Source organism: Syngnathoides biaculeatus, unplaced genomic scaffold (assembly GCF_019802595.1).
Source record: "Syngnathoides biaculeatus isolate LvHL_M unplaced genomic scaffold, ASM1980259v1 ctg77_pilon_pilon_ERROPOS100405, whole genome shotgun sequence".
Taxonomy (NCBI): domain Eukaryota; kingdom Metazoa; phylum Chordata; class Actinopteri; order Syngnathiformes; family Syngnathidae; genus Syngnathoides; species Syngnathoides biaculeatus.
Genome location: NW_026907533.1, coordinates 36,770 through 60,111, shown reverse-complemented (window position 1 = coordinate 60,111; position 23,342 = coordinate 36,770). Strand labels below are relative to the sequence as shown.

Below are 23,342 nucleotides of genomic sequence, written 5' to 3'. Positions count from 1 at the left end.
GCCTGACTACCTCAGTTGGTAGAGCATCAGACTTTTAAGCTGAGGGTCCAGGGTTCAAGACCCTGTTCAGGCTGACAACCAATGAGAGCTTCTGATTTGCAGAATCTAGTTTTGAATCCTGTCTCCTCACCAGACCCAACTGCACAACTTCTCCCTGAAACGAAGCTAATCAACCAACAGAGTGTTCAACCGAATAACTTCAATGTTGCAATTTGGTCCTTTTTTTGATTGGTTTTAACTTCCCAAAAGTAATGTGAATGTGTAATCCATTTCAAGTGTACACACCTCCCTGACTTTCGATCATTTACCTCAGGTTCTTGTTGCAAAAGTAAAATTCCCGACTGGAACTTCACATTGCTTTTCTCACAATGGCTCATTGCCAGTTTCATACACATTACCTGGTTATGGGTCATGCTGAAAATACACATCTGAGTAACTCAGTTGAGAAAACATGAGACTCTTGACCTGATTCTCTAGTCCCTGTTCAGGTGTTTCAATTTTGTGTTTTTGGAACACTTTGAGATTTTCGAAAATCCGCCAGATTTTGTTCGCACACCTCTGCAATATTCATCCATCTATTTCCTCTGCCGCTTATCCTCACGAGGGTCGCAGGACTGCTGGAGCCTATTCCAGCTTTCAACGGGCAAGAGGCGGAGTACACCCTGAACTGGTTGCCAGCCAATTGCAGGGCACATGAAGACAGACAACAGTCACTCTCACAATCACACCTAGAGGCAATTTAGAATGTCCAATTAATGTTTTTGGGATATGGGAGGCAACAGCATGCATGGGGAGAACATGCAAAGTCCACACAGGCAGGGCCGGGATCGAACCCGGGTGCTCATAACTGTAAGGCCGACACTTCTACCAGCTAAACCACTTTACCGCCACCTCTGCAACATTGAGACCCTGCATATTTCAGGAGCGTCAGTAGTGTCAGATTTTTAATTTGAGGGTGCAGTGTTCAGATTCTTGACCTTGGTTGATGATTTGCTTCAGTTCCCTATTCAGGCAATCCAAGGTACCATTTGTTATTACCTTCCTTTTGTGCACTGTTGTCTTGAACCCTTCAAGCTCAACAAGACTCTGGATGTTTTTGGGCTGACCTGGTTGAAACGCCTCTGCAACATTGCGTGGGTCATAAATGTAATTGTGCACCATACTGGAAGCATACCTACCAGAGGTGGGGCAGAGGTCAGAGTACATAATGTCCACATTATGCAATGTTCTCTGATTGGTTTATTGGTGGCATCTTACATCGTGCACATATTAAATCCCAGTGTCAGCGGAAAGTGGTCTAATCGTCAGAATCGAGAATAGAGTGGCGGTTGTCCAGTTTAAAACTTTGCCAAACAAATATACATTTTCATCTCATCAATTCCATAACGCAGGGTGTCCCGTCTTAATCCCGTCTGCACATGGCACTGTTAACCTGCAGGACGCTGTTGGAGCTTCAGCTACTGTGTGTAGAATCCGGGTTTAGATTATTTTATCTTGGTGTAGATGGGAAGTGAAATGGAGTAGCAGTTATTTTAAAGGAAGAGCTGGCTAAGAATGTCTTGGAGGTGAACAGAATCACAAATCGAGTGATGAGGCTGAAATTTGAAATTCGGTTGTTATGTCTAATGTCTTTAGTGGTTATGGCCAATGATGTAGAATAAAAACTGGATTGGGCACAGGCCCCTTTCACGTGGTCAACCCCCGGTCAGGGCAAAACATTGCTTTCGGTACTATTTCACGTGAAACATGACATCCTTTGACATCCTTACAATTGTATGCCGGTAGCTGTCAAAACGGTGAAGGCGGGCGCAAAGAAGTAACTTTTCACGGGTAAGTGTGTTTCATCTTAACCTTCATAATTAATTATTATATATTTATTGCATTGTTTTCCATAACAATGTGTGTATGTTTACCATACTTTTTGCCCTGACCAGAAGTCAGAGCCTGTTGACCATGGGCGGAACCAAAGATGGATGCAGAGTTCGGAGTCCAGTTTTTATTCGACGTCATTGAGTATGCCCCACACGAAGGAAGTGACCTCGAGGTGAAAGAGAACTCCTGGAAGGAGTGACTCGAAGTAGTTCTGAGCATCTCAGATAGAGAGACAGAGTCGTGATTGGTTCAGGTTGCAATGGACATGTTGGTGAAGGAAACAGGAATTATGAAGACGTTTTGGGTAAATATGGCATCCAGGAAAGTATTAGTTGGGACAGATGGTGGTGGACTTTGCAAAAAAGGATGGAAATGCCAGTAGTGAACATTTTTTTCCAGAAGAGGCAAGAACATAGAGTGACCTACTAGAGCGGAGGTAGAAGCATGCAGGTGGACTAAAAAAGAAAAGAAGTTGTAACCTGAAGGAGGTTACCAACAGTCAGGTCGTGACTGGGGAGAGTGGAGTTTGACAGCATAGGATGGTGGTGTGTAGGATGACTCTGATTCAGAAGACAAAGGTAGTGCAAAGAACCATTTGGGAGAAGCTGAGACAGGAAGAGTATTGTACGGCTTCTCAGAAAGCGCTGAGACAGGCTGTTGGTGGACAGGAGGAGCTTTCAGAAGACTGGACCACGACAGCCAAGGTGATCAGAGAGACCGTCAGGAGTGTACTTGGTTTGTCTTCTGGCAGGGAAGGATAGAAATTGTTGGAATAGGAAAAAAGAGGAGAGAAGTTTTGTGTAAGTGGTACATGCACCAATATGCACACTGGTTTTCATTCAATGAGCTCAATTTATGCTTCGATGGACTGGTGTTGCTGGACACATCACTACCTGGACAGGCACACAGTTGTTTGTTTGTTTGTTTGTTTTTTTATGCTGTGATGTACCATTAGTGACTCTGTTGCGAAGGCTCGTTACATCATTGCTAGTGAAATGACAGTGGCCTCAGAACAATTTAATGAGGCTGAATTTGTAATAACACCCATGATGAAGGCAGCAGAGATTGTGCGCCCTGAAAGGTGCCAGGCTTTTACAAAAATGAACCTCACGAGAAACACAGTTCCAGAAGGGATGTTTGATCTTTCAGTGGATTTGGACAACTAGTTACAGCACAAAGTAAAGTAATTTATTGCATTTTCAGTTGGAACTGATGAAAGCATGGACATTACAGACATTGGACAAGTGGCTATTTTCATCCACGTAGTTGACAGAATGACCGTCACCGGAGAGCTCGTGGAGAGAGTGCCAATAAAAGGTTATGACAACAGACGCTGAAAGTTTTACCGCACTCGTCGTATGATGAAATGGACGATGTGATTTTTGGACTGTTCACTGAATGTTGCACCGGGAGACTTTGAGTTGCAAATCATTAAAGGTGGAGAACCTCATAAAGCTGTCTATCAAAACTGCTAATTTCATCCAATCCAGAAGCCTGCATCACCGTCACTTTGACAGCCTTCTCAGAGATAAAGACCCAATCTCTGGTCGGCCATACCACACTGAGGTCAGGTCATTCAGACAAGGTGCTGTGGTTAGGTGTTTTTTTTTTCTTATTTACTTATGAGAAGAAATTGGACAGTTCATGGAAGAAAAGGGCAAACCAGTGTTTGAATTTCATTCTACAGAATGGATGCAGAACTTTTTTTGGTGGATGTTCCAATAACTTGAACAAACGGGTGCTCAGTCGCAACAAAGTTGTTATGCCGTATTATGACAGTATACACTCTTCTCACAGTTGTATCGAGAACAGATAATGTTTTATTTAGATATATTTCTGCCAAAGAAATGACACCCTGATATAGGTCTGCGTTCTGTGATGTACTTTTGTGAATAACCGAGGCATTGTGTGTTTGTGTTCTTTTTTCTCAGAATTTTATGAAAACAAAACTTGAAATGTTTTATGATTGATGGTGATATTGGGCTTGTACTATTTGGGACTGTATTAAATCAAATTGAGTTCAGTTTGATAAAGCTTCAGAATGTAGAACTCTATGCGACCTTGTGTGTGTGTGCGATGTTGCTCTTTGTGGTGTTTTGAATCACAGTGGCTAGAAGAGACAATTGAGTGAGAGATCAAGACAGATCCTTCAAGGGGGTCAATCAGATACTGCATATATCAACTATACTATATATATTGGCTTTTATAACAACATTACGAGTCATCATTTTGGTCTTTGTGTTGGTGACAAGTTTTTCAGCCTAACAAAACATTGACTCGATGCCCACCATGAGCCATTTGGATGGTCACCCACCCCTCAGCTTTGCATCTCTTGAAATTGAAACTTCAACTGCTATCAATATGTGAACTGAAACTCAATTTTTTTCATTCATTAAGAAGGTGTGCAGGTAGTTTTCACCTGAAAGCAGCAAAAACGCCTTGCTCGTCGGCAGGAACCTCGTGCAAACAGCTGGGCAGTAATTCTACCTTCATATTAGCTGTAATTTATTCTTGAAATTACAGTGCCTTATGAAAGTATTCGGCTCCTTGAACTTTTCAATCTTTTACCACATTTCAAGCTTCAAACATCAAGATATAAGATTAATTTTTTTGTCAAGAATCAACAACAACTGGGACAATATCGTGAAGTGGAATGAAATTTATTGGATATTGAAAATGTTTTCAACAAATAAAAACCTGAAAAGCAGGTCGTGCAATATTATTTGGCCCCCTTGCATTAATACTTTGTAGCACCACCGTTTGCTGCAGTTACAGCTGCAAGTTGGGGTATGTCTCAGTCTCTCTATTAGTTTTACACATCGAGAGACTGAAATTCTTGACCATTCTTCCTTGCAAAACAGCTTGAGCTCATTGAGGTTGGATGGAAGTGCGTTTGTGAACAGCAGTCTTCAGCTCTACCCACAGATTCTTGATTGGATTCAGGTCTGGACTTTGACTTGGCCATTCTAACACCTGGATACTTTTATTTGTGAACCATTACATTGCAGATTTAGCTTTATGTTTCAGATCTTTGTCCTGTTGGAAGATTAATCTCCACCTCAGGTCTTTTGCAGACTCCAACAGGTTTTCGTCCAGAATGGTCCTATATTTGGCTCCATTCAGCTTCCCATCAGTTTTAACCATCTTCCCTGTCCATGCTGAAGAAAAGCAGACCCAAACCATGAGGCTCGCACCACCACGTTTGACAGTAATGGTGTTCAGGGTGATGTGTGTTTCTTTTACGCCAAACATATCGTTTTGCAATGTGGCCGAGACGTTTGATTCGTGTCTGGTGTTTCTCCCAGGTGGCTTGTGGCCAACTTTAAACCAGACCTTTTATGGGTATCTTTGAGAAATGGCTTTCTTCTTACCAGTCTTCCATGAAGGCCAGATTTGTGCAGTTTACGACTAATTGTTGTCCTTTGGACAGACTCTCCCACTTGAGCTGTAGATCTCTGCAGTTCATCCAGAGTGATCATGGGCCTCTTGGTTGTGTCTCTGATCAGTCTTCTCCTCGTTCGAGGTGAAAGTTTAGCGGGACGGCTGGGTCTTGGTAGATTTGCAGTGGTCTGATACTCCTTCCATTTCAAAATGATTGCTTGCACAGTCCTCCTTGAGATGTTGAAAGTTTGGGAAATCTTTTTGCATCCAAATCCGGCTTTAAACAATCCCACAACAGTATCTCGGACATGCCTGGTGTGTTCCTTGGTCTTCATGATGCTCTCTGCACTATAAACAGAACCCTGAGACGATGACAGAGCAGGTGCATTTATACGGAGACTTGATTACACACAGGTGGATTCTATTTATCATCATCAGTCAACATTGGATCATTCAGAGATCCTCACTGAACTTCTGGAGTGAGTTTGCTGCACTGAAAATAAAGGGGCTGAATCATATTAAATGCCCCCTTTTCAGGTTTTTATTTATTAAAAAAGTATAAAATATCAAACAAATTTCATTCCACTTCACGATTGTGTCCCACTTGTTGTTGATTCTTGACAAAAAAAAAAAAAGAATTTTACATCTTTATGTATGAAGCCCGAAATGTGGCAAAAGGTTGAAAAGTTCAAGCGGGCCGAATACCTTCACAAGGCACTATACATGTAAAATGTGCTTCTCCTCCGTAACAGATTAATTTAGCAATATCAGTCGCAATAATAGCACTTTTGAAACTGGTCCATCATGATCTCTGGAATAAAAAAAACTATTGTCATCATTCACTCAACTTTTGATAGTGTTCTCTTGTTATTTGCGAGGGTTGCAGTTTTTTATGTCCCCACTACAATCATTTCTACGTAGCTTGAGTTCTTTATTTTTATTTTTTGATAGCGACCTGATGCTATACATGGGTGGCAGCAAAGAAAAAAAAAAACAATCATTTCATAAACCGATTCGGTTCAGTTCCTTCACTAAAAAGATTCATTCTTCAAAACATCCATCCCATCCATTTTCTAGGCCATTTATCCTCACAAGGGTCACAGGGAGTGCTGGAGCCTATACCAGCTGTCAACAGGCAGGAGGCGGGGTACATCCTGAACTGGTTCCTGGCCAATCGCACGGCGCATAGAGACAAACAGCCGCACTCACAATCACACCTCGGGGCAATTTAGAGTGTCCAATTAATGTTGCATGTTTTTGGGATGTGGGAGGAAACCGAAGTGCCCAGAGAAAACCCACACAGGCATGGGGAGAACATGCAAATTCCAAACAGGGAGGGCTGGGATTGAACCCGTGTCCTCAGAACTGTGAGGCATATGCTTAAGAGCTGTTCCACCGTGCCGGCCAATGAATCACCATATCTTGATTTTATTTTTATTTTTTTACATGGATATTGAATAAAACAACAAATGGAGGCCTGGTTTGGTGGCTCAGGATTGCTTCTCTGCTCTTTGCAGATGATGTGGTTCTGTTGGCTTCATCAAGCTGTGATCTCCAACGCTCACTGGAGCGGTTCTTAGCCGAGTGTGAAGCGGCTGCGGTGAGAATCAACACCTCCAAACCTGAGACCATGATCCTAAGTCAGAATGGTCCTCTCTCTTTTTCTCACTAAAGGTGGAGACAGACAGACAGATTCATCAGTGTTCTTCAAACAATCAGAGGACCAAATTAAAAATGAGATCAGACCAAATCTTCAATCCCCCACAACCCATCCCAGCCCCAGTGGAGCCAAGCCCAACATAAAAGGAATTCTTTCCAGCAGGTTCGGTCTAACGCATAGAGTGAAGGCTTTTTCTCCCAGTGTTATACCCAAAGGCTCCATAGCTCAGTGGTTAGAGCATTGGTCTAGTAAACCAGGGGTTGTGAGTTCAATTCTCACTGGAGCCTCTACGTAACCTTTCCTGGATGTTCTGCTTGTCTCAAGTAAAAAAAGCTTTCTTTGCTTTCTCTGCATAAAGGCTCATTTTCTCCTTCTGCTTTTTGCTTTCTGTTCAGCTTGTATCTTTGTTAAGAAAAATGTCAATTCCCTCAAGTGTTCGAGTGCCCATTGAGCATGTAGAATTCCTCCATTCTCCATTTGACTTCATTTTGTCTGCTGACTTTTCTTACTTTTGTAGTGTATTTTGGCACTATGTACGTGTATTTTTGTATTATATAAGATAAAACCTAAGTGGGTGGAACGGTGGATAGGCTGGTAAAGCGTTGGCTTCACAGTTTTGAGGACCAGGGTTCGATCCCGGCCCCACCTGTGTGGAGTTTGCATGTTCTGCCCGTGCCTACGTGGATTTTCTCCAGGCACGTCGGTTTCCTCCCACATCCCAAAAACATGCAACATTAATTGGGCACTCCAAATTGCCCCGAGGTGTGATTGTGAGCGCGGCTATTTGTCTCAATGGGCCCTACGATTGTCTGGCAACCAGTTCAGGGTGTACCCCGCCTCCTGCCTGTTGACAGCTGGGATAGGCTCCAGCATTCCTCATGACTCTCATGAGGATAAGCGGCAAATAAATTGATAGATGGATGGAAAACCCAAGTGAGGAGAATTAAGGTATGAGCTTCGAAAGTAAGAAAAAACAAGTCTGCTTCAAAGGAATTTGATGACCCATGTGGTGCTGGCACAGTCAGCCATGCCATAGGTGACCACCGGGGTTTATCACCAGGGGTTCTGGTTCCAAATTGCATTTATTTGTTTGTCACAACCAAGTATGCAAGGCTGTAGGAATAATTGTGAATATAATTGTCATACATCTGCTTCCAAAAATGAAATGCTTTGCTCTGCTCTAGATAAAGTGGCACCTGCTGAACAGGAGATAGCACAAGAACATTTAATCATCAGAACTTTTAGAACCAGAATCACCTGTTGTCTGTTAAAGAAATGATGACCACATGTACTCAGCAATCTTCCACACACATACACACAAAAACTGAACTCACAACCTCAGCATTGCTTTGATTGTTACTGTCTTTTAAGTACTGCACGCTGGCCAATTACACCACTGGAGCATATAATTTGATCAGGTAATATTTTCTGGTGTGTTTCCTTTTTGTATATGATAAATATACACACACAAACTCTCTCTCTCTCTCTCTCTCTCTCTATATATATATATATATATATATATATATATATAGAGAGAGAGAGAGAGAGAGAGAGACACAAAAAGTGCTCCAGGTGAGGCTTGAAGTCACAACCTCAGCATTGCTTTGCTTGTTACTGTCTTATAAGTACTGTGCGCTGGCCAATTGCGCCACTGGAGCATAAACTTCAATTCGGTAATATGTTCTGTTGTGTGTTTTTTTTATGTCTCTTTATATATATATATATATATAAATACACACAAAAAGTGCTCCAGGTGAGGCTTGAAGTCACAACCTCAGCATTGCTTTGCCAGGTACTGCGCGCTGACCAATTGCGCCACTGGAGCATATAGTCTGATCAGGTAACATTTTCTGTTGTGTGTTCTTTTTTTTAATTGAGGCCCTGTTGCTCAGTGGTTAGAGCACTCGTTTGGTAAACCAGGGGTTGTGGGTTTGTATCCCACTGGGCCCTCCACTCCGTGAGAAGGGTTGCGTCAGGAAGGGCATCCGGCGTAAAAATTGTGCCAAACATGTATATGCGTTCATCTGAGATGACACGCTGTGGCGACCCCGAAAGGGACAAGACGAAAGAAACACACAGTTCTTCTTTTTAAAAATGTTTTCATATATAGATACACAAACACAAAAAGAGCTCGACGTGAGGCTAGAAGTCACAACCTCAGCATTGCTTTGATTGTTCCTGTCTTATAAGTACTGCACGCTGGCCAATTCCGCCACTGGAGAATATAATTTGATCAGGTAATATTTTCTGTTATGTTTCTTTTTTTTATTTATGTTTATATATATACACACACACACACACACACACACACACACACACACGTGAACATACAAGTATACTTTGTTACCAACTATGTTTTGCTCTCCCATCTCCTTTTTGTCACATCTATGTAAATGAGGGGTGTTTTGAAACCAAATGCTGAGGAGAGGATAATCATGTGCTTCATGTGGATGTCCACCGTTGGAATTTTGTTTTAATCTCAAATAACTGAGCACTTGAATGCACCCTCTCTTTTTTGTTGTATTTTTTCTCCGGTCCGTAAACCGATCGGGATACAGCACAAGATACGTGGTTTTTCCCTGAGTGAATTGGCAAATAGAAAACAATGCACATTCATACATTGCTTCACTGTAAAAAAAAAAAAATGCACAACACCAACAATAACAACAACAACAAAAATGTAATAGTTGTAGCAAGGGAACACTTTTATTTGCTTATGACAGCTATTGGGAGCAGAGCCAACATTTCACCTGCAAATAGATAGTTAATGAATGTAAAAAAAAATATTTCTATGAGTTTTACCTAATGTAAACTTGAATGAAAAAGGGAATCATTGACCTGATTGGGCATTGTCAAATGACAATATTCTGCAGAAACTCTCCTCTTTCTTGACTGCTCTATTGCATCTACAAACTGACACAAAGTGAAAATATGGATAAAAAAATTGCACACAACAACTGAATTCTCTTCCTCCTCCGGCACAAAAGCAGATGTGTCGCTTGCTGAGGAACACATTTTGGATCCTTTCCGGCTGTACCCTGCCTCCTGCCCGTTGACAACTGGGATAGACTCCACCACTCCCTGCGACCGTCGTGAGGATAAGCGGCTCAAAAAATAGATGAATTGGTTGTTCTCAAGTTTTAAGAAAGTGGGTCGGGACATTGCACGTTGCGGGTGATCAATTGAGAACAACTGGAGAATGCTTCATTGACCTCATCCCAAACATGGCCAAGGCTGTCATGCGCAATAGTTTTCACTAGGTGGCAGTATTGTATTGATCTGAACATCCAACTGTTGGAAGTCTTGTCAGTTCCAGTCAAACATCTGGATTAGATTTTAGGTTAACATGTTTCAACTTAATTCGCGTCTACCGATGTTCCACTGCTTTCTTTGTTTCAATTTACTACCCCAATTAAAACTCAAAATCAAATTAGAAAGCATAAGTTTTCATGTATTAGGTTGAGGTTTGCCTGATGTGTGTGGTTGTTCTTGTGTTCATGATTTTGTGTCCAATTAATGTCACATGTTTTTGGGATGTGCAATTGGTTAGCGCTGTTGATTGAAAGGTTGGAGGGTCGAGCCCACCCAGTGATCTCTCCCCAATTTAATAATTACGTGGCTTTTGAAGGATGTCAGTTGATCAAAAGCCCCGAAAAGTTCAGGTCAGTACATCTCTGTGGTGCAGTTGATGAGTGCGTTCGGCTGTTCACTGAGATGTTGATAGTTTGAACCCACCCCGTTGATTGGCTCCTAGCGCATGCTCGAATGCCCACAATTCTTTGGGCAAAGCACTTGACAAACTTGATAAAGAATGAAAAGCCTGAGCATCTGTACGTGTTTCAATTGTCTTTTTGCATTTAAATTTGAGACTCTTGGAATGTATTTACTGCACTTGTAGGGTTATCACTTGAATTATTATGAAAAAGTGGCACTTTTTATTTTATGTGCTAATCAGTCATCCACCGTGTTGCCTTAATTCAACTCTTTCTTCTTCATTCAACATTTTAAATCTCTACTTTTTTTGGGCACCACCGTGGCACAGCTGCAAGTGTTGGCCTCACAGTTCCGAGGACTGTGGTTCAAATCCTGGCCCTGCCAGTATGGAATTTGTTTGTTCTTGTGTGGGATTTTTCCAGGCACTCCGGTTTCCCCAAACATTCCAAAAATCATGCATTCATTAGAGATTCTAAATTGTGCTTACCTGTGATTGTGAGTGACTGATGTCAATCTCTGGCAACCAGTTCAGGGTTTATCCCACCTCTTGCCCGATGACAGCTGGGATAGGCTCTGCCACTCCCGCAACGCTTGTGAAAATAAGTGGCTCAGAAAATTAATGTATGGGTTCAGAATTTTGTCTGTGTCTTTGTTTGTGTGTGACACGTTGACACAGTTGTATAAATGCCAAGCAACTCCGTGAAAATGTGGGTTTAATCAGAGAGTTAAGGTCCATTGAGAGCTTGGATAACGTTGATCTCAAACAAACAAAGCTCAGTTAGTTATTTTTGTAGTCTACTTGTTACTGTTTTTTTCCTCATTTAATTGTTCATCATGTGTTTGATTTTCGAGTACAAAACACATGTCCTAACTTGGAGATGATGGAAAGAAGAACACTTTATGTTTTCTCTGCTTCGCTGAGTGTTGATCCCAAATGTATCTCTTAATTAGCAACCAAAATAAACCAAGATCAGCACCTTACGCGTGTTTGGTGACCATAACTACTACACAAATGAAACTGTTGCTCTCGTGGGATCCATGACCAGGACCAGCGAACCGATTCCCTGGCATTGCCGGCACATGGATATGTGGTGGTACGTCGTGTGATTTCTTTCTTCATAAATTAATCTGTACTGACATAGTACTCCATACTGTAGCGCATCAAAAGCAGGGCAAGCCACATACATTTCCTGAAATACTCATAAAACCAGCTGCGCTAAAGATGGTGAATCTTGTATCCCTGTGTCTTGAATTTGAAAATAATTACGTTTTATTTTTCATTAAAGTATGGTTCGGTGAATGCGCATATGAAACTGGTGGATTTTGATCACCCCAACAAGGTTAAGAACCACTGACCGAGGTGAGGCAAAGTTGAGTGTCTCTTCGTTAGTACAGTAGACAGTATTGCTACCTCTTGCGCAGAAGACCGGGGTTTGATTCTCTGACGGGGAGTTGACATCGTGGGGCTCTTTATGGCAAAACAAAAGAGCCCATCAGCCCCTTTACCAAATGGGGACCTGACTGTGGTTGGCAAACATAGCCACACTGAAACTGTTTCTCTCATGGTGCTCGTTAGCAGGACCAGCGAATGACCTCACTCGCCTGCATTGGTAATTCTTTCCGGTCACCCGGTAAATGTGGTACAAGGAACTCCGAGTCAGCATCAAGGGTATTCATTCATGTCACATTCCCCGCCGAAGTCTCCCCATCACTGAGTTGCCACTCAGTGGTAAAACACGCCTGCGTTCAGCATGTTCTTTCGCAGTTGTTTAGCCAATTGAATCATTTCACCCATCACTTCTAAATTTAATTCTCAAAAGGTAGAGAGAGAAGACGATACTTTTTTTCATTAAAATGTGTTTTTTATATGCTGGATTGCTGAGATGCAAAACAAACATTTCTCCGAAGAATGCTCCACCGTTGAAAACTAAAATTGACACTCATCAAAGTATGAGGGTCATTCAATAAATAAGGTGTATATTCAACTTCATAAGGAATCACAGAGCTTTCTTTTGCAAATCACCTGATATGTGATGATAGTAAACTTATCGTGCCAATTTTATGTTTTTAAATCTTCCATCCATTATTTGAGGCACTTACGTATCCCCATAAGGGTCTTGAGCGGAGGAGCCAGCGACGACGTGCGATTCGGGCGAAGTCTGCTGACATGGAACGTAGGGTGCACCCTCATCGACCTGGGCAGTTTCAACGAGACGGCGACCGGGTTAATAACCTTGGAAACAGGGAACGGGCCAACGAACCTGGGAGCAAGTTTGCGGGATTCCGTCCGCAGCGGGAGATCTTTGGTGGAGAGCCACACTCGCTGTCCCACTCTGAGCTCTGGTGTGGCCCTCCTCTTGCGGTCTGCTGCGGCCTTGTAGGTGCTGCTCATGCGCAGCAGTGTCCTCCGAGCTGCTTCCCAGGTCCGTTTGCAGCGTCGCACCACGGCCAGGGCTGACGGAACTGCGGAGTCTGTGACCAGTGGAGGAAACAGGGACGGAGGATACCCATGCACGACATGGAGTGGAGCCATACCTGTTGAAGCGGAGGGTAGGGAATTGTGGGCATACTCCACCCACTTGATGTGCTGGCTCCACGTGCTCTGGTCCCTGGATACCAGACATCGAAGACCGGTCTCTAATTCCTGGTTAATCCTCTCAGTCTGGCCATTAGACTCTGGGTGATGACCCGATGTCCGACTTGCTGAAGCGCCGATGAGGTTGCAGAACTCCTTCCAGAAACGGGCGCTGAATTGCGGACCCCTATCCGAAACGATGTCCTGGGGTAGACCGTGGTAACGGACGACCTCGTCTAATACCAACTGGGCTGTCTGCTTGGCCGACGGGATCCTCGGGAGCGGCACGAAGTGGACCATCTTGGAGAAACGGTCCACTATGGACAGCACCACTGTGTTCCCTTGTGAAGGCGGCAGGCCGCTAACGAAGTCCATCGCGATGTGTGACCACGGACGAAAGGGGATGGACAGGGGTTGCAACTCACCAACGGGCCGTAGGCGGGAAGTTTTATTGGCAGCACACACCGGGCAGGCGTTGACGAACTCCCTTACATCCTTGCTGAGGTTAGGCCACCAGAACCTTTGTTCGACCACTGACCGTGTCTTCGCCATACCCGGGTGGCAGACCGTCTTGTTGGTATGGGCCCAGTTGATGACGTCTCCCCGCAGAGATGGGATGACGAAAAGACGGCCCGACGGACAATCCACGGGTGGCGGTGTCTCTTCCAGGGCCTCCTTCACCCGCGACTCAATCGACCAGGTGAACCCGGACACGAAGCACCCCGCTGGCAGGATAGTAGCGGCGTCTGAATCAGTGCGCCCTCCCTCGTGGATCCGCGAGAGTGCATCCGGCTTACCGTTTTTGGAGCCTGGGCGGTAAAACACCTTAAAGTGGAAGCGGGTGAAAAATAGAGCCCACCTGGCCTGACGGGCGTTCAACCTCTTCGCGGACTTCAGGTATTCAAGGTTCTTATGGTCCGTGAAGACAACGAACGGTACTTGCGAGCCCTCCAGCCAGTGCCGCCACTCCTCCAACGCGCTCTTGACCGCCAGCAGTTCCTTATCTCCCACGTCGTAGTTCCTCTCTGCCGGGGTCAACTTTCTAGACAGGAACCCGCACGGGTGAATCCTTCCATCCCTGGGACTCCTCTGCGACAAGACTGCTCCGATTCCTGAATTTGATGCATCCACCTCCACCACAAACTGGTTATCGGGATCCGGAATAATGAGAACGGGCGCAGTAGTGAAACTTGCCTTGAGCCTGCCGAAGGCCTCCTGGCAGGTCCCGGACCAGTCGAAGGTGGTATTTGGCGAAGTGAGCGAATGCAGAGGAGCGGCCACGGAACTGAAGTTCCTTATGAATTTCCTATAGAAATTGGCAAATCCCAAGAACCTCTGCACGTCCCTCCTGTTGGTGGGGGTAGGCCACCGCAGCACCGCATCGACCTTCCCGGGATCCATCCGTATCTCTCCCTCAGCCAGGACGAAGCCCAGGAAGGACACGGATGCCTGATGGAACTCACACTTATCCATATTCACGTATAATTGGTGCTGCTGCAGACGCCGGAGCACCTCTCGGGCTTGTTGAATGTGAGAGGCTAGGTCTGCTGAAAAGATGAGAATATCATCCAGGTAAACAAAGACAGATCTGTTCAGGAACTCCCGGAGCACGTCGTTAATGAAGTTCTGAAAGACGGCCGGAGCGTTTGTCAGTCCAAAGGGCATCACAACATACTCATAGTGCCCTGTGGGGGTGTTGAACGCCGTCTTCCACTCATCCCCTTCCCGAATCCGCACCAGATGGTAAGCGCTGCGCAAGTCGAGCTTGGTGAAGATCCGGGCTCCCTGGAGGAGTTCGAATGCTGTAGAGATAAGCGGCAAAGGGTACCTGTTCTTGACTGTGATGTCGTTCAGTCGTCGGTAGTCGGTGCAGGGTCGCAGCGTGGAGTCCTTCTTCTTGACAAAAAAAAACCCCGCACCGGCTGGTGAAGATGAGGGGCGAATGAGTCCGGCTGCCAGCGAGTCCTCGATGTAGTCCCTCATGGCTTGATGCTCTGGTCCTGTTAAAGAGAACAGTTTCCCTCTGGCAGGAAAGGTGCCTGGCAGGAGTTCAATCGCGCAGTCGTATGACCGATGTGGCGGTAGAGACTTTGCCTTAGATTCAGAGAAGACCTCCCGTAGGTCATGATAGCAGGAGGGCACTCCGGTCAGGTCCAGGGCGGTGCCAGGTTCTGTTAGCCGAACCGGCGCGACTTGAATACCCCTGTCTGTCCGGACAGCGAAACAAGACAGACAGTCCTCACCCCAAGTCTTGATCTGACCCGTGGTCCAATCTATGTGCGGATTATGTTCTTTGAGCCACGGACTGCCCAAGATGATGTCGCTACTCCGTGCGTCGAAGACATGAAAGCTAATTCGCTCCGAGTGAGCGTCCAGAAAGCTCATACATAGCGTCTGAGTACGATGTGTAACCCGACAAAGGAACTTGCCGTTGGCGGCATAGGCGTGACAAAACCGTTGCGTGGGGAAGGTTGCCGCCCCCAGCTCCTCGACCCCGCGGGGATTTATCAGGTTTGCTTCCGACCCAGAATCTATGAAAGCCGTCACAGAGCATGAACGGGAGTCCGTTCCCAAGGTGAGGTGAAGAAGGGACCTCCCTGACCCCGTCGCGGTGTACCGCACACTCACCGGAGTAATGTCAGAATGCCCTGGTCGAGTCGGGCAACGGGCGATCAAGTGTCCCAAACGCCCACAGTAAAAACAGCGTCCCTCTCGTCGCCGACGTAAGCGTTCCTCCGCCGAGCTGCCAAGCCCCTCCACTTGCATGGCTTCCGGTGAAGCTGACAACACGGGTGGCCGGGAAGCGGAAACAACCGGACTGCGACTCTCCCTCTCCTCCTCCCTCAGGCCCTCCATCTGTCTCTGCACGGTGAGGCGCTGGTCCACCTTGAGGGCCAATCCGATGAGGGAGTTGAGCGAAGGCGGAAGATCCATGGCCACGAGGTGACCACGAAGCTCGCCCATGAGCGGCAGGTCTCCGAGTTACGGCTCCACTCGGCGGTGGCCCTCCCTGTCATGTGGGAAATGACGAAGGCGATCCGGGAGCGGTCCGTGGGAAACGCGGAAGCTTGCAGCTCAAAGTGGAGATCGCACTGCGCCAGGAAGGGCTTGACGTTACCGGAGTCGCCTGAGAACCGCTCTGGTCGAGAGAGCGGAGTGATGGTGGCACGGGGAGGCACAGGAGCGGCCGCGCTAGCTTGGGAGGCTAGCCACGGTTGCAGCTGGGTGCAGAGCTCCTGGATCTGGTGAGTCATACCCTGGAGAGCAGCCTCTTGCTCACCCAGGCGTTTGCCCTGCACTTGCAGCGCACGGCGAATGGCTTCAGAGTCGGCTGGGTCCATGTTCTTGGCTAGATCGTTCTGTCACGGACGAGACTCGGGGGTGGACCCAAATGCACGACTCAGGTGAGAGGTAAGCAGTGCGGAATAAGCCTTTATTCGTTCCAATGTCGGTTACCAGGGAGTCAGTCCAAACAAGCAGCAAGATCAGTAACGGCAGGCTTACGGGGTAGGTCGGGAGACAGGCGTTGGTCGGTACACGGGAGGTAGACGTCAGGAGTACGGTAGTGCGGGAACGAGGCATGAGAGGCAACGATCTAGCAGAGTCTCTGTCGTCCCCCGGGTCCTATATGTACTGGGTCTAATCGGAGGTCATGAGGCGCAGGTGTGACCCTTCCGATTAGACGGCCACGCCCAGCCCTGGCTGGAATCCAGGATCATGACATATAGAACTTTCATTATTTGCTTGAATATTGCTTAAAATCTCGTCCATTTGCTTATCAGACAAGGATGTGTTGTAGAGCGAGGTGGCTGTCCTTGATCTTTGTACCTCCTCTCCCAGCCGTTGTCGTGGAGATGAACGACACCAGATAAGGAGCGGAAACTTAGCATCCCGGCCGACAACCAGACTGCGGGGCGTCAGCCACTTTTTCCGTGGACCCATACAACTAAAAACCTTGTGTTACCAGGCAGCTCTTGTCTTCTTCTTCTTGGGCTATCCTGCCAGAAGAAACACGTCTCATGTGCTGCAGATACCTAGTTAAGACCCGGATGTCTGTATTGCACATTCCTTTGTCATAAATCCATTTGCTGTTAACTTTGTCTCATCATTGGTCATTCCTTCCTCGATCAGCGAACACGCGCAGGGTCCAAACTCGCAAATCCGTACAGTACGCTTACCTCTGCACCTTTGGTAGGTATACTTCCAGTATGCTGCAAAACAACATTTATGACCCTCGAAAATGCCATCAGTTAAAACATGCTTCCCAGGCAAAATTCAAATCAGTTGTGGTGTTGGAGACAGCAGCTGCGAAAGAATTCAACCTCAGTGACTCTTTGGTTGGGAAGTGGAGGAATTAAAAAAATGAACTCCCAAAGACTGTAGTTAAAAGATGGACCACCACCCCAGTCAAATAATCCAGAGGTCTTGTCAGAGATTTCCACACAATGTTGCACAGGCGTTTCAACCAGGACAGCCCAACAACATCCAGAACCTTGTTGATATCAAAGGGTTCAAGACAACAATGCACAAAAGCAAGGTAATAACAGCTGTTACCTCGGATTGCCTGATTGCCAGGGATCTGAGCCAAATCATCAACCAAAGTCAAGAATTTGAACACTGCACCCTCAAATTAAAAGTCTAACACTCTAGCGAATGAGATATGCAGGGTCTACGTTGTGACAATTATCATCTCAATGTTGCAGAGGTGTGCCAACAAAAACTTGCGGATTATCAAAAATCTCAAAGTTTTCCAAAAACACACAATTGGAACACCTGAACAGGAACTTGACACGAGAAAATCACGTCAAGAGTCTGATGCTTCCTCAGCTGCGTTACTCAGATGTATGTTTTCAGCATGACCCATAACCAGGTAACGTGTCTGAAACTGGCAATGAGCCATTGCGAGAAAAGCAATATGAAGTTCCAGTCAGGAATTTCAGTTTTGCAACAAGAACCTGAGGTAAATGATCATTGAATGATCATCGAAAGTCAGGGAGATGTGTCCACTTGAAATGGATGAGAAGCCACAAAATTTACTCACGTTACTTTCGGGAAGGTAAACCCATTCGAGAAATGGACCAAAATTCAACATCGACGTGATCCCTAAACATATTCTATTGAACTCTCTGTTGGTTGATGACTTCATTTCAGGGAGAGGTTGTGTGGATGGGTCTGGTGAGGAGACAGATTCAAAACTAGATTGCACTGATTATAAGCTCTCACTGTTTGTAAGTTTGATTGCCTGAACGGGGACTTGAAGCCTGGACTTTCAGATTGAAAGTCTGATGCTCTACCAACTGAGCCACTCAGGCCAGATCTTGTCTGTTTTTCAATTTCAATTTATTAGGATGTAAACACATAGCAGATTCCTTGACCACATTGTTCCTCCAAAATCCGAGCGTCCACTGGGAAGTGAACGCTCGTCTCTAGCACACCTGAATCAAATTTATCAGGGAGGCTGAGGAGTGTGATCTCCCTGTTGCTGGAACACAGCCTGCGGCTCCCTTTTTTTTCAAAGGAGGACCACCACCCCAGTCTGACAATCCAGAGGCATTGTTCCTGAATGTTGCAGAAGGGCGTCAACCATGACACTCTGACAAATTCCAAGCATTTAGGAATTCCAGGAAAATCTAACAGAGCCTTGCCACCGGGGATCTTTATTTCGCTCACATTTATTCTTTCGTATAGAAATTGAAGTGAGGACTGACATGTATTTTTCATGACAATATCTATTTTAGAATGTTTATAGGGATGACAGTCCCACTTTAAGGGACACCCATCTGGAAAAAAAGCTCAAGACAAACTGAGGAACATTCTAATTGCAGGACAAGGCCCAGCGGGTGACATTGCAGGTAACACATCGTACATTAGTCGGAAACATTACTTTGGGAAATTTCAAAGCTATTTCGTGGGTTTGTGCTGATAAGGCAGATATATTTTTGACTTATGAATCGAATGGTTGTTGCCGCGCAGCAGCAATAACAACAACAACAACAACTCAAAGCTATGATGCTGTGCAATGGGAGGCAATGCAACCCTAAGATGATTCATAATGGGAAATACACTTTTTCAAAAATTTATGGTAAAATCCATTCATCCATCCATTTTCTGAGGCACATATCCTCACGAGGGTGAAGAAAGTGCTGGAGTCAATCCCCGCAGTCCTTGAAGATGAGCATGCTCCACCCTGAACAGGTTGCGAGCCAATCGCAGGGCACATGGAGACAGACAACAGTCACACTCACAATCACACCTTGGGGCAATTTAATGAATGTTTTTGGAATGTGGCAGGAATACGGAGTACGGAGAAAACCTCCAAAAGCCAACGCTTTACAACTGCGCCACCATGCTGCCTCTTGTTGGTTTTCTGAAACTGGACTAATATCCTGTATGCACAACATATCAACCTTTCCCCTCATCATCATGTCAACCAACTCCTCAGCTTTTCCTCTTCCAGTCCCAACATTCAAAGTCCCTACACTCAGTTGAATCCGCTTTCATCCTCTTCTTTGTCTTCGACACACAGTAGCTGAATTTCAACCGACGCCCTGCAGGTTAACAGTGCCGGGGATGGGCATTGTTTACCCAGGCCACGACTGATCGGGTATGATATTCTTTAGATGAATGCTCATATTTGTTTGCCACAGTTTTATGACGGATGTCCTTCCAGACGTAACCCTCTGCATTTATCCGGGCTTGGGACCGGCCGACAGATTGCACTTGCTTGTGCCCCCGTAGGGCTGCATTGACAACATGAGACAAAACAACCTGAATTTCAAATTTGGCCGTGATCGCATATCATTTGAATATGACTCGAAACAATAGTGGAATATTGCCCTGGTAACTTCATTCGGTTGTGTGGAGTTCTCCTTTTCAAAAAGAGCTTCCGTGTCAAAAGGGGCGTGTTCGTCTCCCATAGTAGGGTGCACCGCGTGTTTTCATTGGCGAATGTCTGGGTGATGTCACGAACAGAGGATCCAGCCAATATGGCGACCACTTGGATGTCGTAGAATGACACTTCTGCAACTTTGCGCAGGAATGACGCGCTCTCTGCTCACATTTAGTTTTACGTATAGACATTGAAGTGAATAATGTTATATGTATTTTTCATTACAATGTTTATTTTAGGATGTTTATTGGGATGACACTTAACCTTTCAAGACATCAGACATAACCTGAATTTCAAATTTCAGCCTTATCACTCGATTTTATAATCTTTTCACTTCCAAGACGTTCTTTCAAACAACCCCTACTCCTACTCCATTTCTCTTCCCATCTACATACACCATGTTCAATTAGTCGCAAGCTGTGTTCGAACGACAGTACTTGAATTTTCAGCAGCGACCTGCAGGTTTACAGTGGACGGCGTGGATGTGGTAAACACAGGAGAACAAGCAGTATGGATGAAAAATAATTTGTTAAGTTTTTCTGGTCCTTCTGATTGTGCTCTGCATGTCTGTCATCACCGACATTGTGCTCTGCATTCATCCACTCTGGACTCAACCAGTTACACAACGGGTCTAAACCACGAGCCCCTGGCCGGGAATCGAACCCGGGCCACAGCAGCGAGAGTGCTGAATCCTAACCACGAGACCATCAGGGACTTCAGTACATTGCATGCTCCATGCATGCCTCTGAACCATGCGAGGATAAGTGGTACACTTGCAATGCAAGAATTGTTGATTGTTGTTGTCTCCGAGACCTGATTTTGTGAATTACACTTTCAAAAAGTCATGCATACTTGTGTATGGGACCAATTATTTGAGATGTGAAAATAAGCAGGTTTAGTTTGAAAAGAACGACCAAACCCTCAAATTGGGCGTGTGTAGGGTAGGACTTTATGGCATTTTCTTACATCAATTTTCTTTGTGTTTTAAGCACAAAATGTATCAGCTTTGTTTGTCAGAGATCAAAGCTATTCAAAGTCTCAGGAGACCTTAACTCTCTGATTAAACCCCACTTTTTGGTGGTGTGCTTAGGGTTCAGATGACTGTGTCAGTGTCACACACGGCCAAAGTCTGAACCATCCAACCATTTTCTGTGCCGCTTATCCTCACCAGGGTTGCGGGAGTCCTGGAGCCTTTCTCAGCTGTTAATGGGCAGGAGTTGCCAGCAAATTAGAGGGCACAGGGAGACAGACAACCAATCGCACTCACAATCACACCTCAGGACAATTCAGAGTGTCCAATTAATGCATGTTTTTGGAAGATGAAGTGCCTGGAGAAAAGCCACGCAGGCACAGGGAGAACATGCAAACTCCACACAGGGAGGGCCAGGATTTAACCTGAGTCCTCAGAACTGTGAGACCAACGCTTTCCAGATGCACCACCATGCCACCCAAATTCTGAACCACCCTGGCATTGCTTTTGGCCTTTTGGCTAAGATTGTAGTGGCCTCCTGCCTACCTGAGTCCCAAACCGGAAATGGGAGTGGATTCCATTTATTTTAGGAGGTGACAAGATCTGTTTTGAAGCGGAATTGCTTTTTGATTGTATTTATTTCTTGTTTATGGTAGAGTCAGCAAAGGTAAGTTGTTTTATTGTCTGTATGCGGTTAACACATGAGACTATGCGGTATGGATGAAAACTTACATTTGTTTGGCAAATTTCGTTCCAAACATTTGTTCACACTTGGCAAGAACCAAACAACATTCACAAAACAAACCCAGGCCACAGCAGTGAGAGTGCTGAATCCTCACCACTATATCATCAGGGACTTCAGATGGTTTTATGCTCCAGCATGCCTGTGAACCATGTGAGGATAAGCGGTACAACTGCTGAATGGATAAAGCATTGCAAGAATTGTCGATTGTTGTTGTGTCTGTGACCTGATTTTGTGAATTACACTTTCAAAAAATCATGCATAGTTACTGCACATATTATTTGATATGTGAACAGATGAGCGGGTCGAGTTTGAAAAGAATGACCAAACCCTCAAAGTGTGGGTGTGTAGGGGTGTAATTAATTTCCAGGGATTTTCTTTGTTTTTAAGAACAGAAGTCTAAAAATACAACAACTAGATCGTATCAGTTTGTCAGAGATCAAAGCTATTCAAAGTCGCAACAGACCTTAACTCTCTGATTAAACCCCCACATTTTCTTGGTGTTGCTTGGGGTTCATATGACTCTGTCATATTGTCACACACAGGGCAAATTCTGAGTTGAAAAGCAGGCGGGGGGCCGTTGATTTCAAAATGTTTCAGCAAATGACTCTTCAGCTTGCACACCACGATATTATACTAAAACAATTGAATATTATTCCAGTCCCATGATGGAGCAGCTGGTTCAAGCATTGGCATCCCAGTTCTGAGCTCCAGGGTTCAAACAGCAGCCCCACCTGTGTGAAGTTTGCATGTTCTCCACGTGCCTGCGTGGGTTTTCTCTGGGCACGCTGGTTTCCTCCCGCATCCCAAAAACATTAATTGGAGACCCTAAATCAGGGGCCCCCAATCTTTTTTTACCCAAAGAACTACTTTTGAAGCAGCCAGCCTCTTGCGATCTACCGACGGGAGTGGGGGTGGGATGTTGTAAATAGGAGATGAGCTTGCTGGAGCTCACCTTAATGTGTGTCCGATTGATGTTTCGGGCACTCCTGAATCAAGTGACGAGATGATGTCTGATGTCTTTCTTTTTTTCTTTGGGACACACCGTCACACAATCGACCAAAACTGCCTCAACATCGGCTGGTCAACTGGTCAGTCGCGATCCATACATTGAGCACCGCTGCTCTAAATTGACCCTCAGTGTCATTGTGAGTGTGGCTGTTGTTCGTCTCTCTGTGGCCTGCAATTGGCTGGCAACCAGTTCAGGGTGTACCCTGCTGCCTGCCCATTGATTGCTGAGACCTTGATGAGGATAAGTGAAATGAAATCAATGGATTGACAAATTAATAATTACTTTCTTCTGTTGATTAAGATTAAATTAAAGGCTCAAGAAAAACATGAGTATTGGATTGACGTGGACCACTTGACCAAAAGTCACGAGTATCTGGCAACATTTTGATGTAAACATTGAAAATCAACACAGTTGACATTCAAGCTAAACGATTCACAATTGTTATTTGCCATGTCCATCTGTGAGACGTTTGTTATTATCATGAATTTATATGTACCACGGCTAATTTGAATTGTCAGCGAGAGAAT

The 23,342-nt window shown here is 45.2% G+C and overlaps 4 non-coding genes across 4 annotated transcripts; 2 read left to right on the top strand and 2 right to left on the bottom strand.

Annotated features, from left to right (window-relative positions):
- trnak-uuu (transfer RNA lysine (anticodon UUU)) lies at positions 1-73 on the top strand. The gene has a single exon. It is a non-coding gene; the product is annotated as a tRNA-Lys (tRNA).
- A 7,054-nt stretch (positions 74-7,127) lies between these two features.
- Positions 7,128-7,200, top strand: trnat-agu (transfer RNA threonine (anticodon AGU)). The gene has a single exon. It is a non-coding gene; the product is annotated as a tRNA-Thr (tRNA).
- Positions 7,201-8,477: 1,277 nt separating this feature from the next.
- On the bottom strand, positions 8,478-8,571 carry trnai-uau (transfer RNA isoleucine (anticodon UAU)). Its single transcript has 2 exons — positions 8,534-8,571; positions 8,478-8,513 (listed from the first exon to the last, which is right to left on the bottom strand). It is a non-coding gene; the product is annotated as a tRNA-Ile (tRNA).
- Positions 8,572-18,441: 9,870 nt separating this feature from the next.
- trnae-uuc (transfer RNA glutamic acid (anticodon UUC)) lies at positions 18,442-18,514 on the bottom strand. The gene has a single exon. It is a non-coding gene; the product is annotated as a tRNA-Glu (tRNA).
- Positions 18,515-23,342: the final 4,828 nt, after the last annotated feature.